Raw genomic sequence first — 15,069 nt, forward strand, 5'->3', positions numbered from 1 at the left:
GTGTAATTACGTGAGGTTGGGGAGCGAAGTGGCAAGATACCATCCTAGCTAGTAAAGTCTGTAAAGTCTGTACTCTTGAGTTGGGATGGGGATGAAGACATCAACCCACCTCTTTCATTGAACTTGTTACAACAAGCCTGCACTGCTTTTGTGATTTTTTAAATAAAGTGATAATGGGTTTGAGAGTTAGACAGCTGGGTTATAATCTAGTTTCTGTCACTTACTAGTTGTAAGAGGTTTGGTTAATTGACCTAACCTTAGTCCTCACCTGTAAAAGGGGAATAACAGTTAATTCCCTGCGTTTAACTCAAGGAAATATACAAAACATGTCTTACATTGTAATCCTTCTGTTTCTTTTTCCTTCTATGCAATTCACAGAATATTTGAACATACACAAAACTTGTTGTCAATGAGATGAGAAGGAGGAAGGGCTAACAAGGGACTCTGAGTATCCAAAGCAGATGTTGTAGAGTGCAAGCTCTTACTAGATCATTTCTTCTTATTTTAGACACCCAAATAAGCTTTTCCAGCCCTGGCGCGTTAGTGAGGATGCTAGGACGGGCAGCACCTGACAGCAGCCAGGAGGGACAGCTGGCCTGAGCCTAGGGGTGGCTGGAAGACACAAGTGGCTGGAAGGCCTGGAGCCAAGGCCCTGTTTTCACAGTGACTAACTCACCTTCATAATGGCAATGCTGAATTATTAGGGAGAAATTAACTCATTCTTTACATAATATTTTAAAAGTTATTTACTGGGGCACCTGGGTGGCTCAGTGGGTTAAGCCTCTGCCTTTGGCTCAGGTCATGATCTCAGGGTCCTGGGATTGAGCCCCGCATCGGGCTTTGTTCTCAGCAAGGAGCCTGCTTACCCCCTGTCTCTTCCTGCCTCTCTGCCTACTAGTGATCCCTCTCTCTGTCAAATAAATAAATAAAATCTTAAAAAAAAAAAAAAGTTATTTATTTAAGTAATCTCTACACCCAACAAGGGATTGAACTCATGACCCCAAGGTCAAGAGTTGCCTGTTCTTCCAAGTGAACCAGCCTGCCGTCCCTCATGCTTTATTTAATCTTATAAATGCCCCTAATTAGAGTGTAACGCAGTCTAGAAGTATTACTACCAGAGAGGATTAAACTTTTTCGGTGTTGTTGCTTAAAAACTAAGTATTGGTTTCATATTAGTGCCAGAATGTAACAGAGGACTTTATCCAATGAGGGGAAGATAGAAATCTGCATAGCCCAGAGTGACAGGTATTAGAAATTGTTCCAAAAAGATATTAACCTGGAATAATGGAACAATCTCCTACAAGTGTGTTATTTGCGTTTTTGCTAAAATAAGGTCTACAATCTATACTCCAAAATCTTTGGGGGCCTGGTGAATTTTGGAACTCAGAATTTTTCAGATATCCTTAAAGGTAGTGTGTATAGGGGCCCCTGGGTGGCTCAGTCATTAAGCATCTGCCTTTAGCTTATGATCATGATCCCAGTGTCCTGGGATCGAGCCTTGCGTTGGGCTCCCTGCTTCTCAGGAAGCCTGCTTCTCCCTCTCCCCCTCCCCCTGCTCGTGTTTCCTCTCTTGCTGTCTCTCTCTCTGTCAAATAAATAAATAAAATCTTTAAAAAAAAAAAAAAAAAGGTAGTGTATATAATGTTGTATGTTTCAGGACAGATCCAGCAAGGTCCAAGGCAGCAAATCAGAATCAAACATACTAAAACTCTTACAGTGAAATACTCATTAGGACAAACAGTGTGTAGTTTATTTAAATAATAATAAAACACTAAGTGAAATAATAGCATAAAATAGATTATAAATACTCTAATACTCTTATTTCTAGGAAGACATTTTATGAATCTTTAAATACACACAGGTTCATGGGGCGCCTGGGTGGCTCAGTGGTTTGGGCTGCTGCCTTCGGCTCAGGTCATGATCTCAGGGTCCTGGGATCGAGCCCCGCATCGGGCTCTCTGCTCCGCAGGAAGCATGCTTCCCTCTCTCTCTCTCTCTCTCTCTCTGCCTGCCTCTCTGCCTACTTGTGATCTCTGTCTGTCAAATAAATAAATAAAATCTTTAAAAATAAATAAATAAATAAATACACACAGGTTCAAATTTAGCTAAATATGCCTGTGCATTTGTAAACCGAGTGTCCCCGTGACCATAGGAGCTGGATTGAGGGAAGCATTCTAATAGGGGCCTCTTTAAGACCTTCTCCTCAGGCCCAGTAGTTCATTAATTTAGGTTTCCTTCTAAGCAGTTCCTCTTTAGTTACCAAAACCCTCATAAACTCACATACATTGATAAATGTGTGTGTTTTATGTGTTTCAAGGCCAGCTGTTGACTCTTCACACATTTTCACCATATCATCTAAGTTTTTTTCCACCTGTTTACAATTTCATCTTCATCAGCGCTATTACCCTCATGATCATCTATATTTAAAAACCTCTTCACACCCATTGAGTTAGCTGCTGTAAAAAAGAACAAGTGCTGGCGAGGAGGGAGAGAAATGGGAGCCCTTGTGCACTATTGGTGGGAATGTTAAAATGGTACCGTCACTGTGGAGAACATAAGCCATTTCCTCAAGAAAATAGAATTATCGTATAATCAGCAATTCTGTACAGCCAGACTTCTGATTACTCAGAAGAATTTGAAGCAGGGTCTCAGATATAATGTGCGTCCATTTTCATAGCAGCAACCCAAGTGTCCAGTGACTGATGAATGGATAAGCAAAATGTAAAACACACAATGGAATTTTTTTTTAAACATTTTGTTTTTAAGTAATCTTCACACCCAATGTGGGGCTTGAACTCCCAACCCAGGCATCACGAGCCACATACTCTACCCCTACAGATGAACCCAGCCTGGTGCCCCTATACAATGGAATATTATTTAGCCTTAAAAAAGAAGGAAGTCCTGCATTTTGGCACAATATGGATGAACCTTGGAGGTCACTATGCAGTGTAAAAGAGGCCAGTTACAATAAAGATAAATATTGTCTGATTCCACTCCTATAAGGTACTTCAAGTAGTCAGAATCATCAAGAGAGGAGTTGTAATGGTGGTTGCCAGGGACTGGGGAGGCGGGGGAGAGAATAGGGAGTTGTTTATAGGTAGAGAGTTCCCGTTTTACAAGATGCAAAGAGTAATGGGAATGCTTAGTGGTGAAGGTTGCTATGCAATGTGAGTGTATTTAATGCTACTGAACTGTGCACTTAAAAAATGGTTAAAATGACAATTTTTTGTGTGTATTTTATCAAAATTTTAAAAAATTTTGTGCACCCAAAATTCTAAAACAAAACAAAAACAAAAACAAAACCAAAATCACTTGAGCAGTGTTCTTATTCAAGACACGCACAACAGGAGGGTCACTGTTGATGTGGAGCATTTCTTTGTTGTTGGCTTTGTATTCTGGCTGATGAATTTTTGCATCAGTTGTCTTCTCATTAGTGCTAAAATCCTTCAAAGTCTGCATAGATTTGGTTTCAAACATCAGTGTAAGTCCAAGTCCACGCCAAGCATTTTTAAAAATAAATTTCTAAATTTGAGGTAATCTTTGAAATAAAGATGAGTTGCAAAGATAGGGCAGCTTTCCTGTGTGCTCTACACCCATCTTCCACTAACATTAGATAACCACGGTACATTCGTCAAAACTAAGAAATTCAGAATGGTATAGTAGTATTAACTAACATCTGCATTTTGTCAGATTTCACCAATTTCCCCACTAATGGCCTTTTTTTCCTGTTCTAGGATCCAATGGCAGATACTTCAGTGCATTCAACCGTCCTGTCTCCAGAGCTCCTGCTAGTCTGTAGTACTTTCTCAGTCTTCCCTTGTCTTCCACAACCTTGAAACTTTTGAGGAGTGCTGCTCAAGTATTTTGTACAATGTGTCTCAATTTGAGTCTAATTTTTCTCATAATCAATGTGTGGTTATGCATCACATCAAGGCCAAGCGTTTTTTTTTTTTTTAAGATTTTTATTTATTTATTTGATAGAGAGAGATCACAAGTAGGCAGAGAGGCAGGCAGAGGGAGAGGGGGAAGCAGGCTCCCCGCTAAGCAGAGAGCCCGATGTGGGGCTCGATCCCAGGACCCTGAGATCATGACCTGAGCTGAAGGCAGAGGCTTAAACCACTGAGCCACCCAGGTGCCCCAAGGCCAAGCGTTTTTTTAAAGATTTTATTTTTAAGTAATCTCTACACCCAACTTGAGACTCGAACCCATGACCCTGAGATCAAGAGTCACATGCTCTACTGACTGAGCCAGCCAGGCGCCCCACCAAACATTTTTATTATTTTTTTTGAAGGTTTATTTATTTGAGAGAGAGAGGGAGAGTGAGCACAAGCAGGAGGAGCAGCAGGCAGAGGGAGAAGCAGGCTCCCTGCAGAGCAGGGAGCTGCACACAGGACTTGTTCCCAGGACCCTGAGATCATAACCTGAGCTGAAGGTAGATGCTTAACCGACTGAGCCACCCAGGCATTCCACCCAATCTTTGTTTGCATGGAAAAGCCCAGGGAAACTATATAGAGCTTTTGAATACCTTGCCTGATGCTCTGTCTGGTTCCCTACTCACCCACCAGTGCCGCTGAGGTTTTCCCCAGTATGTAGCTCCAGGAAAGAGCGGTTTCGTCAGCACTCTCAGTATGCTCAAGAAAAATGTTTTCAGGGCGCCCGCTGAGCAGAGAGCCCGCTTCTCCCCCTCTCTCTCTGCCTGCCTCTCTGCCTACTTGTGATCTCTGTCAAATAAATAAATAAAATCTTCAAAAAATTAAAATTGGATTTCATCAGTTTAAAAAAGAAAGGAAAGAAAAACATTTTCATCAAATATGATTTTATCAAATTCATCAACTTTCCGATGCTTGCTGATCATTAGGAGCTGTCCTCACCTGGTGTGCAGGCTGTTTTACCCAATGATGCTTCTTCAATTTCTGGGATCACCGTGATGAATGTTCAGACACATCTTCAAGGTTCAGTTCTTCCTGGGAGATTCTAGCAGTGTTCTAGTTAGAGAGCCACTTCTTGTTGAATGCACTCAGCCAAAATGTGGTCGAGATCTTAGGTTTTGGGGGGGCGGCTGGCTGGCTCAGCTGGTAGAGCCTGTGACTTGATCTCAGGGTTATAAGTTTGAGTCCCACATTGGGGTAGAGATTATTTAAAAATAAATTTTTAAAAAATATTTTATCTGTCAGAGAGAGAGAGAGAGAGAAATAGAGAGTGAACACAAGCAGAGGGAGCAGCAGGCGAAGGAGAAGCAGGCTCCCTGTGGAGTAGGGAGCCCCACGTGGGACTCGATCCCAGGACCCTGGGATCATGACCTGAGCCAAAGGCAGATGCTTAACTCACTGAGCCACCCAGGCATCCCTAGATTACTTAAACTTTTAAATAAATAAATAAATAAATAAATAATCTGTAATTTTTGTCTTATGCAATGTTTTCTTATTTTTATTAATTCTTGTTCATCATCACTATAAAACTTAAACGACTTCTGTTTCTTTGTCATAGGAAGTAATGATTCTGCTTCATAATCTTGAGTAAAATATCTCGAAAACACACCAGGACTAAGCTTCTGTAATGACTTCATTCTCTGTGCTACATTGTTAATGAGAGATGCTTCTTTTCTTCTATCTTCTCACTTTTACCAGAAGGGTATCTTTGACCCTGATGTTTTCATAGTTATAAAAGAACAACAACAAAAAAAGGCAACAAAATACCAGCATTCAGCAGATATTTTGAGAGGGATGTTGTGACAGCTGAGTCTTTGGTCAGTTCAAGCCCATTTTGCTGCAAAATAAGTTTCGGTGCCAAATTTATGGAATCACTTTTGGTTTTAAGGGCTTTTCAGATCAGGATTGCAGACAATGAGTTGTGGATCTAATTCTTTTGTAGAGAATTATTTTGTGCAGTGGAAGAAATATCAGTTTCTTGCTGTATGAAGAAAAGCTTCCTGAGCACCTAGGACAGGAACTCACCCCCCCCTTTTTTTAATCAGAGCCCCCGCTTTAGTCTTGGAACAAAGTACGTCTGATGACCAAACAAGGATTCTGATTGCCGCGGATCACCAGCCTGAGTACACGGAAATGCTGTCATTTGTAGAGAGAAGCATTTTGACTGGCACACCAATCCAGGTTATACATAAAACTTATTGGCTTTATAATGTAGTTTAAATACATATTGAAAGGAGCACAGATGGCTTCTACTAGTTTTATCAGAAGTCCAACGGTATTACACAGCAAACTTCCTCGTAGGTCTTAGGCTCTGCACGCAGAAGTACAAAAGTGAGTAACACACGGATTTCGCGTACAGAGGTGAGCCGTAGGTGTCCATGGTTCAGGACTTAAGATTTAGATGGAGACCTGAAGAGAACACAGGTCATGTTATCGCAGGGCAAAGAGCAAGCAGAAAGAAAAGGCGGACCTGAAGGGCACCTGGGTGGCTCAGCGGGTTAAAGCCTCTGCCTTTGGCCCAGGTCATGATCCCAGGACCCTGGGATCGAGCCCCGCATCGGGCTCTCTGCTCAGTGCAGAGCCTGCTTCTCTCTCTCTCTGCCTGCCTCTCTGCCTACTTGTGTTCTCTGTCAAATAAATAAATAAAATATTTAAAAAAAAAAAAAAAAGGCGGACCTGAGAGCAACGAAGGATGAAGAGTCTGCCTGGAAGAATCAGGGAAGGGGCAGGAAGACCCTGTTAGAAGTGATGCCCGTATGAGACCTTGTAGGACCAGTGGGCTGTGCGGGGGTGGAAGCGACTGCTGGGGGTCCCCTCCCCGACAGATCTCCCAGTCCAGCTGCAAGAAAAACGATGTGTCCCCTTCTCCCTTGCGGCGAGGAGAGGCCGCTGACTGAATTCTGGTTAGCGGAATGTCAGCAGAAATGGGGTATACAGCTGAGGCAGTGGGGCATAAAAGTGTGCCTCGTTTGAGGTCACAAAGTGGCTGAGGGAAGTAGCAGGATGGGTATAGAAAAGAGAAGAAATAAAGCCTCGTGCAATTTCTTTGAGCCCGATGCAATGCTTTTCTCTCCGTTGTTTCTCAATAGCAATTCACCGCTGCATCTGAGGTGGTCCCTAGCACAACAAACAACGTGGGGCCAGCCAGGCCCTTGTCCCGTGGGATCAGCACCACCCAACAACAAGAGGCTTCCTTAATAGAGCCATTGTCCCCCAGTCCACCCGTCTGAGGGGAAAGGCCAGTGCCCTGCTTCCCAAATGACCCAGTCCCTTTTATAACCCAGCTGTCACCCTGTCAGCCACTTAGGTTTACTTAGTATTTACATTTAAAGGAATTACTACAGAGTCAGCCAAATATCAGTTTACACTACCGACTGAAAAACAAAAACAGCCACAAAGAATAAATGCAGACCACAAGTCGCTAGACGATGTAGTATCCACTTACAAGTTCCTATAGTAAAAATTAGCCCCACCACACTAATCTAAGGATGGCAGCCCTCTGGTTTCTACCCATGCCGGAGTATCCTCACACAAGGGTGTTGGAGACATTTACTAACATCTTGGCATTGGCCTTACATCCTCTGGGAACTTTCACACACTTCCTGGAATTTCAGCTAAACACAGGTCCTGCTGGGGGATGCAAACAGAACCCATATCTCCCAGCAGCCAGACTAGTATATTTTCCTCCTATTTAACAATAGAGAGAGGCGTCTGGGTGGCTGAGTCTGTTAAACATCTGCCTTCAGCTCAGATCATGAACTCGGGGTCCTGGGATCGAATCCTGCATCGCGTTCCTTGCTCATTGGGGAGCCTGCTTCTCCCTCTGCCCCTCACCCCACTCGTGTTCTCTCGCTCTGTCTCTCTCAAATAAATAAGATCTCTAAACAACAACAGAGAGAAGTAAAAGTAAGCTCTGTCAAAATTGGCAAATTATATAAAGCTTTGAGTCTGAAATGGATTATATGACAAGATGGTTGAATTACTACTCAGTGTATTGCCAATGGCATCTCCGCAAACTGGTTTTAAAATAGAAAATGTGGGGAAAAAAAACAAAACAAAACCCACAACACACACACACACAAAAACCCCCCAAAACCAAACCCAAGTGCAACCACAAAGAATCTCTAAGAAGCAATTTTGTGTGTCAACACTATAGAGATTCTAGAAATCACCAATAAATGTACAAATTCTATTAAAAAGTGAGGCAAAAATTTCACCCACTCTTTGTCAAATCTTCCTCTAAACATTATAACCTTGTGGGTAAGTGGTTTGCCAATCCAGTTTTATAACAAGGTAGACAAGAAGTCATTCTTGAGTTTATTCACTTTCCTTTAAGAAACACACATCAGTCTTTTCCTCAGGTCTGCTACTGAAATACAAGATATTAAGAGCAGCCTCCCTGGGCTAGTAGTCTCTCAGGAATTTCTGCAGACCCCTAGGGCTGCAAAGGAACATTCTCTAGCCCGTGTTGTCAGATGCTTTTTGGGTCAAAAGTTTTAGGATCAGTGCAAAACTTTCTCTTTGTTTAAGTTGCTCTTTAGTTCCAAAGTTTTCTAACTTGCCTTAGATTTCTCTATAGATATTTATAATCTTTTTTTTTTTTTCCTCCCTAGAAAAGATACTGTAGAGCTCAAGAACTTCTAAGTGTGTTGACCTCACAACTTCGCCGGTTGGACTCCCTTCCTGATCAGGGCTATCAGCACGACACAGGCTCATCACAGAGAAGCCATTGCTCTTCATGTCCCCTGAGGCCGGGGCTGGGTTTGAAGCAGGAAGCCCTGGCCTGGGCCTCTCAGGGTTTCTGAGGCAATGGTGACAGGGGAGGTCCTGGGAGGCTGGCCAAGAAATAAATTGTTCGTTGAAGCCACCACATCTGCCTCTATAATTGTTATTCCAGAGGCTTTATCGCAGATAAAGCCTGGTCAGCTCTTTAATTACTAACCCATTTTTTACTTTTTTTTAAAAAAGATTTTATTATTAATTTGACAGAGAGAGATCACAAGTAGGTAGAGAGGCAGGCAGAGAGAGAGAGAGGAGGAAGCAGGCCCCCCGCTGAGCAGAGAGCCCAATGCAGGGCTCGATCTCAGGACCCCGAGATCATGACCTGAGCTGAAGGCAGAGGCTTAACCCACGGAGTCACCCAGGTGCCCCCATTTTTCACTTTTATAAACTTCTCTAGAGGCTATTTTTAGCCTATGAGAGAGCTGTATAAAATATCACTTCACTGACTTTCGTACTTTGACTTTTTTTTTTTTTAATATAGGTTCCTTGCCCAGCATGAGGCCCAAAGTGAGTTTTAAACTCACAACCCTGAGATCTAGACCTGAGCTGAGATCTAGAGTTGGACACTTAACTGACTGAGCCACCCAGTGCCTCTACTGTGACCTACTCTTGAATATAGTTGTCAAATGTTTCTCTGACATGAATAATTTTATTCCTTTAATCACATTAAGAGTGCCCCACGTGAAAGTCCAGGGCACTTTAACCCCCAATTTTACCCCCAATTTTTCTGTTGGCAAGCGTGAGGATTTCCCAGTATCTACCTCTAAGATCTTTTTAGATAACTTACTAGGTCCCTGAACTGACTAGACCCCTCTCAGGCTTTAGTTCCCCAACCATTCCCCTCAGTGAGGGACAGTTAGATAGAAGGTCTTCGCCATAACATTATCTCCAGCGAAATAGGTAGCAACCATGGCTGTTTTTTCTTGCCTACAACAGGTTTACAACAAGGAGGAATGGGCTGTAAAAATTAAATTAAAAAAAAAAAAAGTGCCCCACGTGGGAGTCCGTAGACTAGAGTGAGTTCTTTTTCCTCAGCCTTGCCCAAACTCAAAATCTTCTTTTCCTCTCCTCTTCATCCCCACTTCACACATCTCAGTTCTGTGACAGGATCTTCAACCACCCCTTCTCCAACTCGTTCTCCACATTTTGCCCTGGGGAGGTGTTCAGTAAATCCTGAGCAACTGATAACATCCATCTCCCTTTTCATCCCTTATATCTCGATAGGAGATTAATTTTAATTTAGTTAAATGTTACATTTTGTATGAAACCATCAGGCCAGGGTGTATTGAAGCAACTTTGGGACACATTCTCTTTAGGGAAATCATTCAACAGAAAAAAAAAAATCGAAGTTAATTTTTCTTCATCTTTTAGAGGAAATAAATCCTGCACTTCTCTTAGGAATCCCTTTGCTTCCTACTCCTTCGAATACACGGTTTTAGCTTATAGAACTTAAAAATAAACTATCATCCCACTAGAGGCACCAGTGTTATTATTTGATAAAAGCACTTAAAAATGACTATTACTTCACTCCTTAATTAAAGGTACCCCATAATCATTAATTGTGATGTATTCTCAAGTAAAAAATCAGACATTTTGGACTGTTATTCATTTTGTGCAGTCCCCATGATTTGCTTCATTATTTTCAGAGACCAAGAAATTCATAGGTTTGAGTCTACCACCTGCTTTTGGCTACCCTTCTATCCTGGTGGCAGAGAGGATCCTGTAAGCTCTTTAGGGAATGATGTCCCCTCTGCCTAGGCCACAAGGACCCCCTCTGACAGGACACTGTTCTACTTCTGCAGCTGTCCTGAGTTCCAGAAGGTTTGTCCTATCTGAATTCGTTATCCACAATGGATATTATAAACGAATCAAGTTAGCAACAAAGTCTAAACTGGAGCAGTGAATTTAAAAATAAATAAAATAAAATATGACAGAGAGACATTGAGAATCTATGCTTGGACCAAAGGTTTCTAAATAAAGCAGAGCTGATTTTGTTCCTGTTTCAAAGAAAATCTTGAGGTAAGTTCCCACATTGAGCGTCTGCTGTATGCAAGACAATAATGCTCCAGTGAAGGGCGCCTTCCGTGGCCAAGGGCCGAGAGCCCCTAAGTGAAGCAGGAGCGGCCCTGCTGGGAGTGAGGCAGCGTGCCACCCGGAGAAGGAGAGAGAGCTCTGGAGTACATCATCACACCCAAGATGCCACCAGCTGTAAGAAAGCCCTCTGTGTGTGTCACTAAGAAAGATCAAACACTGTCCCTTACACTAGGATATGCCATTGGAGTATAAGACACGTGTGGATATCACAGGTGTTAAAGTGAGAATAAACAGGTTAAGTGAGAGTAGACAGTTGGTTAAGTGTCTGCCTTCCTCTGGGGTCATGATCCCAGGGTCCTGAGATCGAACCCAGCACAGCTTCGCCCCCACGGCTGGCCTGCACGCCCCACGGCCGCTGCAAGCAGCCCCAGCAACCCCCCATCTGGGGCGCTACACGTGGCGCGGCTGGACCTTTGTGAACAAAGCTCTTTCATTCCTGTCCCTGCTCCAGGTCTCGGCCACACTGGGCCCGGCTCCACACGCAAAGTACCGGCTTGCATCCTCTCCAGCCTACCCGGCTTAACCCTGGTCGCTGAGGCTAACGGAAAAGCTCTTCGAGCCTCTACTGGAAGCCAACAGGGCGTGAAGAGAGCCCAGCCCAAACCAGTCTAAGCAATAAGAGAAACCTCAGCTCACCTAACACAGGAGTCCCAGGGTTGAGCGAGATCAAGGCATTATCAGTAGGCAGGGCTGTCTCTCCTTCCCTTCTTCCCAGACGCGGGCCCAGATTCTCCAAGCATCACCCCCGACCACCCCCTGCCACCCCCGCCTCTGTGGGCTGAGGTCCGGGCTGGAGCTCTAGGTTCAGGTGCTCCTTGACTGCAGTCAGGTGGAAATGGGTCTCAGGCTCTCTCTGCAAGCCCTGAAAGAGCCTCAAATGCATCTCATTCACTTTGATGGGGGCAACAGTCCAATCCAGGGGCTAATCCCCCCACCCCGCTGCGGCCAGGGGCATGCTTTTCGGGGGGGGCCGCTCATTCCGGTGCCTCCTCCCGGAGCAGGGACTAAGGAATGCCACCTGCCCGGAAGAGCAGATCCCTAGAAGAAAATCGGGGCGCTCCTGTCGAAGGACAATGGTTACAGAGTGTCCACAAAACAATACATTGCTGCTTCCCTCCATGCTTTTCTTAATAACCGGTGTATTCTTCCTCTTAATAACCCCCTTCAGTCCCGCGCTGACCCCCGCAGGCGCCCACCCGGGCTCCTCGACTGCTGGCCTCAGCCGCCTCTGTCCACGCCAGTCATCTGCTGGGAGACAAGGCCTGCCGTGGGTTGGGGGGTTGGTCTCAAAGCCGTGGGTTGGTCTCAGAGCAGGGTCCCTGGACCAACAGCCACACCTGCGAATTTACTAGAAATACATACAATCGGCCCCACCCCAGAGTTACTGATCATGTTTTCGCATTTCTTTTCCTTTAGTGCCCGCGGGTCTTGGTCCCGCCGCTTGGGAGAATGAAGAGGTAGAGCGGGCGAAGAGTGGGGGACAGCAGGGCCAGGTTTATTGAGCGGTGTTAGGAGGGTCCAGAAGAGCGAGGGGACCCGAGAGGGTTGCTGTGGGAGTTTCTAAATTGAGGAGCTATAACGGGCTGGTCGGTGGCCGTTTTAATCTGATTAACCTTCCCTGCACCTGTCGCACAATCAAGTTTTTGTCCACTTTGCACGGGTCTACCTTCAGGGAGCTGTCCGTGTGGGAAAGTGTGGTGTAGAATAACAGGAAGAGGCTCCCCCCCTTTTTTCTTGTTTTGAAGATTTTATGTATTTATTTATTTATTTGACAGAGATCACAAGTAGGTAGAGGCAGAGAGAGAGAGAGAGAGAGAGAGGGAGAGAGAGAGGAGGAAGCAGGCTCCTTGCCGAGCAGAGAGCCCGATGTGGGGCTAGAGTCCAAGACCCTGAGATCATGACCTGAGCCAAGGCAGAGGCTTAACCCACTGAGCCACCCAAATGCCCTGGGGCTTTTTTCTTTTAAGAGTAGTTGTCTTTGTGGGCAGGGGGCCTCTTGCTCCTGCCTGCTCTTCTTCCCACTACCCTCCTCCATTAATTAGACACTCTGGAGGTGGGACCCAGTGGATTTGAACAAGCCCTCTAGGGAATTCTTTTTTTTTTCCCCCTCGAAGTTTTAATTTAAATTCCAGTTAGTTAACATATAATGTCATATTAGTTTCAGGTGTAGGATTTAGTGATTCATCACTTACACACAACACTGGGTGCTCGTCACAAGTGCTCCTCTTAATACCCATCACCCATTTAACCCATCCCGCCACACAACTCCCTTCCAGCAACCCTCAGTTTGTTCTCTGTAGTTTGTTTCTTGGTTTTCCTCTCTTTTCCCCCTGGTGTTCATGGGTTTCTTAAATTCCACATACGGTATCTGTTTTTCTCTGACTGACTTACTTCACTTGGCTTAATAGTCTCTAGATCCAGCCATGTCATTGCAAATGGCAAGATTTCATTCTTTTTGATGGCTGAGTAATATTCCTCTCTCTCTCTCTCTCTCTCTCTCTCTCTCTCTCTGTGTGTGTGTGTGTGTGTGTGTGTGTGTTCGTGTATATACCACCTCTTCTTTATTAATTCATCGGTCATTGGATATTTGAACTCTCCATAATTTGGCTATTGTTGATAATGCTGCAACCAACTTTGGGGTGCATGTATCCCTTCAAATTAGTATTTTTGCACCCTTTGGGTAAATACCAAGTAGTACAATTCCAAGGACTGGAGCTCGAGCATGGAAACAAAGTCCTGGACTGAGGTTGACTTGATGTTGGAGATTAGCAGAGCAGGCATGTTGGAAAGATAAGAGATTCAGTTGAACCTGCCATCATCAGGATGGCCAAATTGCAGAAGAGGGGCCTGGGCTGAATGGGGGGGGAAGGGTGGCTGTGAAGAAAGAAGTGGCAGCCCAAATGTTTCCAGTAACTTGAAGCAGGTAAAGTGGGAGAAAGAGCTATGTGGCAAAGTAGTGGTACAGGCTTGATGGAGGAAGGATCTTCCTTCATGCTCTCTGGGTCCCTAGCAGATGGATTTTTTGGTAACTGTGGAATTCACAGCAGCTGGCTTTTTCAAATCCAGCAATGGGAAGAGAGTCTCTGTTTTGTCAAGTCCTCAACCTCTAGACTCTTTCAAAGGATTTGTCTGACTGGTCAGTCCCATCCAGGAGAATGTCTTTTTTTTTTTATCTTAAGAGCAACTGAGTAAGACTGTGATTATATCTACAAAATCCCTACCTTTGCCATAGAATGTAACCTAATCTGGGAGCAACATCCCATCACCTTTGTCCTATTCTGTCTGTGAGAGGAAGTAACAGGTTCAGCAATCCCTGAAGGAGCAGGGGTTGGTTGTGGAAGTTGTGACTTAACAGGGGTCACCTGGGGGGTTGTTCACCACGTACTGTGAGAAAGCTGGCTCTCGGTTTCTGTCATACTTTCACTGTTCAGTCCTGGTAGACACATAAAATAATGACAGAATTGCTAACTGCTACATCTGTGCCAAACAGATTCACCAATTAGAGCAGTGTGTTTGTGAGGTTGTGTCCTCGCTTTCCAATGCAGTGGAAATACTGATTCCCAGTTGACTTGGTTCTTTCCTTCCCCTTCCCTTTCACTGTGGTTCTGTACTCCTCTCTAATAGGTTCAGTTGCTCTTGCTTCCTATTTGGAGTCTCTCCCCTTCCCCCCCACCAACACCCTGGTTGGTTTTCATTTTTTGTTGAAGGTGCTGGGGGGATTTCTATGGTTCTAAGAGTCAGAGATGTGCAGACGGGGATGCCTGGAGAAATCTACTGATTTCTGATTTCTGATTACTGAAATCTACTGAATCAGTGGTTCATCAGTTGCGTCTAACACCCAGTGCTCATTACATCACGTGCCCTCCTTATAATGTCCATCACCCAGTGACCCCATCCCCCCACCCACTGCCCCTCTAGCAACCTCAGTTTGTTCCCTAGAGTTAAGAGTCTCTCATGGTTTGTCTCTCTTTGATTTCATCGAATTTTATTTTTCCCTCCCTACCCCCATGATCTACTTAAATTCCACATGAATGAATTCATATAATTTTCTGATTGACTTATTTCGCTTAGCATTATACCCTCTAGTTCCACCCATGTCATAGCAAATGGTAAGATTTTTTTGATGACTAATATTTCATTACATATATATACCACATATTCTTTATCCATTCACCTGTCAATGGACACCAAGGCTCTTTCCATAGTTTTTTCATAGTTTTATTTGAGAGAGAGAGAGAGCATGGGTAGCAGGGTGTAGGGGCAG

At 44.2% G+C, this 15,069-nt stretch overlaps 1 long non-coding RNA gene across 1 annotated transcript; it reads left to right on the forward strand.

Annotated features, from left to right (window-relative positions):
- The first annotated feature begins 5,406 nt into the window (after positions 1–5,406).
- Positions 5,407–8,796, forward strand: LOC123391484. Its single transcript, XR_006606200.1, has 2 exons — positions 5,407–6,110; positions 8,543–8,796. It is a non-coding gene; the product is annotated as an uncharacterized LOC123391484 (long non-coding RNA).
- The last annotated feature ends 6,273 nt before the right edge of the window (positions 8,797–15,069 follow it).

This window comes from Mustela putorius, unplaced genomic scaffold (assembly GCF_011764305.1).
Source record: "Mustela putorius furo isolate JIRA1106 unplaced genomic scaffold, ASM1176430v1.1 tig00000228_pilon_pilon_pilon, whole genome shotgun sequence".
In the NCBI taxonomy this organism is placed as follows: Eukaryota; Metazoa; Chordata; class Mammalia; order Carnivora; family Mustelidae; genus Mustela; species Mustela putorius.